The sequence below is a fragment of the Ruditapes philippinarum genome, unplaced genomic scaffold, assembly GCF_026571515.1.
Source record: "Ruditapes philippinarum isolate M1 unplaced genomic scaffold, ASM2657151v2 ctg7277_1_1_1_1, whole genome shotgun sequence".
In the NCBI taxonomy this organism is placed as follows: domain Eukaryota; kingdom Metazoa; phylum Mollusca; class Bivalvia; order Venerida; family Veneridae; genus Ruditapes; species Ruditapes philippinarum.
This window is the reverse complement of record NW_026855448.1, coordinates 6,795-9,900: the sequence shown is the minus strand read 5'-3', so window position 1 is coordinate 9,900 and position 3,106 is coordinate 6,795. Positions and strand designations below refer to the sequence as shown.

Sequence of the window (3,106 nt, the reverse complement as noted above, 5' to 3'; positions counted from 1 at the left end):
ATATAGCAAACCGAATATACATGTTATGCACGTGTAATTATCCTGCTTATACCTGATAGCGCCCCATTCAATCATGCGATAGGTACCTATAAAATGCACCCCAATAACCAAATCTTTCCACAGTTCGTAAAATTCTTCGGTGAAAAATGGCTGAGTCTTCAACAGATAGAGATTTGGTGGATAGATTTGGTGGGGGATACAGAAAACGATTGTTAAATGCCACGGATATAGAAATTAAAGACTTTAACAATCCTTGGAATTTCTACAACGTATTTAGTCAAGAATACAGTTTTGTTGTGAACTGGTGTGTCAAACATGGACTTCTACCAAATAACATTACTTCCATGAGTAAATCTCAAGATGCACCTTCCTCTGGTTCAAGTTGGTAGTGGAATAATGAAATTATCTCAGCGTTCGAGAAAAAGCACGGGCTACACAGTACGCTGTTTAAGAAACAGGAACCACGAGGTTGCTTCCAGGAATTACAGTTTCTTTGAATCATCTAAACTAACGATACAAGATATAATGGTGTTTGTGGAAGGTCATAGCTTGTATCAATGTAGCCGGTTATACGGGGTGCATTATAAGAGTACTGCAATTGATTGGGGCAGCTTTGACAAAGAAATATTTATGGAGTATCACTACAGACAAGTGTGGAACACAAAACTTAACGGTAAAATTGAAATTGACGATTCTCTTTTCGGTAGGAGAGTTGCGCACAACAAAGGAAATCCACATTGGAGTCTTAAGATATGGATATTTGGAATGGTGGAGAGAGATAGCAATACTGTCATCTTATACTCTGTAAACGACCGTTCTCAGAACACACTTGTACCACTGATTATGCACCTGGAGCATGGGTCCACCATTTACAGCGATGGTTGGAGCGCATACTGTGACCTTAACGACTATGGGTATAGATTTTACTCCGTTATCCACAAGTGCACGTTCAAGACCAAATATAGAAATGTGGAAACGGGAGATATTGTGACAGTGCACACTAGTCAAATCGAAGGGCATGGAAACACGCTAAACAACATTTTAAACGCATGTCAGGTACAAATATCAAACAATTTAAAGGTCAGGAGGTTATTTGGAGGTCTCGTATAAAAGGTAACTTGTATGTTTTATTCTTTGATGCATTGCAGGAGGGTTATACACGGTCCACCACAATTCACGTACCCAACACCTTTGTTTGACTCCTGGCAGCAGAAAAGTACAGATACATCTGCCTTTGCCGAGGTAGTTCCAGCATTAAGAGAAGCAGATACAGAGTCCGAAAGCGCCTCGAAGTCCGATGCAGAATCTGTTATAGCAGATATAGTTTGTATATGATCTGGGTCTGAAGTAGACATGACATGTGGTCAAATACCCTCTGAACATACTACTGCCCCTGCGCAGATGTCTGCAAGTACTCGACAAATATTGCATGACATGTTTTCCAGCAGCGACGAGGATGCTGACGATACTTTGCATGCATTATTTGTTGAAAGCCCAATAACCCTACATCTGCAACACCAACCCCCAAGCAGAGTATAAAAATTTAGCTTAGAAGAAAGCCTCACACAGAGACAGCGTCCTATACAACACAGGTTAATGTTGATGATGACACTCCATTCAGCAACTTATATGCACAGCCACCGCATCTGGTGTGTCTGGGGCTAAAAACAGCTCGTCATGTGGGGGTTGCGTTCATTGAACGCCGCCTTTCCTTGTTGATCTTGTTTATCATATATTATTTGAAGAGCGCTAAGAAAACAGAAGATGCCTCTACTTCTCGAATGAGGACATATAAAGTATGCCATCCAAAAGGTTATCCAAAAGTAGGCGGTGTTACACGTGACAGGTGGGCTAAAATGTTCCAAACCCATACAAGCATTTGTCTGATCAAGTTCCGACAACATAACATTTCGCAGCAAGACGCTTCAATTTCCCCGAGCATATTATAAAGTGGAAGATAACACTTACAAATGAATTATATTTATTGATAACAGATCGGTCTCCCGTTCGTTCGGTAAGTTATATTTATCATTTTATTGTTATGCTGTAGGTGGCGACGCCTATTGGCTGTAATGTCAATAAGCGTCTGAGTGACCCTGATCATAAAAAATACACTCATGTTTGTAAATGTTCCTGAAATGTTACTATCCCCCAGGGGACAAAGACCGGATATTGCCATCATGTGTATCTTTGAAAGGTAATACTTCCTTCTTTTTCAGGTGGCGCAATCGAACATTATTACCTTATGAAGAAAGGAATTGTACGTTATGTTCACTGAATTATGAATTCAACCATCTCCTCTAATGCCCTTTCCTACTAACGAAAGAATGAAATATTGTCTGAGAAGGTTCTATAATGGAAAAAAATGTAATCAAATTCAGGGAACTTACGACCCGGTAAAACAAAAGGAAACGTCTTCATCAGCAGGACGGCAGAAATCTGTGGCATCAGCTGGAGAACTGTGTTTAGATACAGGAACGAATCCAGAGAAAGAGGGGTACTGACGTCACTAAAACATCCTTCATGCCGAGGCCAGTATAAACCAGTGAACAATTTCGACTTATCAGTGATAAGAAACAAGGTGCAAAAATTTTACGATGTTCGGCGCCAGGACCCAACAATGAAGAAACTACACCATGTTCCGATAAAAGAAATACAGTATATTGGCAGTCGGGAACTTCTCAGGAGAAGGCTACGCGATATGGGCTACAGCTTGAAGACTGCTGACAACAGAAATATTCTAACAGAAAAGCCCAATGTTCAGGCACAGAGAATGGCGATTTATGAGAGGAAAAGACACTTAGAAGAAAGAGGCTTTCCTTTGGGATCATTGATGCCAGCACTATTAAGTGTTGAGAATTAAGTACCGCTCAAGCCGGTGCTAGGGGGCGTGAGGGATGTTGCACGTTTTCATTATCCTTCATGTACAGACTCAATCAAACCGAGTCTACAATTCTTATGTAATTTTGTTGTAATTTATGCTTCCGAGGGATCACTTTGTTTCCAGATTTTTATACTTCAGAACAGCAGGTATCAAGTGCTGTGTGGCAGCTGTAAAAAGTTGCCCCGTACTTCACTTCAGTGTTGCTATATTTTTTTGGTCCTT

General features: G+C 40.6%; 1 pseudogene; it reads left to right on the top strand.

Moving 5' to 3' along the window:
* Positions 1-1,335, top strand: LOC132743372 (uncharacterized; annotated as a pseudogene).
* The last annotated feature ends 1,771 nt before the right edge of the window (positions 1,336-3,106 follow it).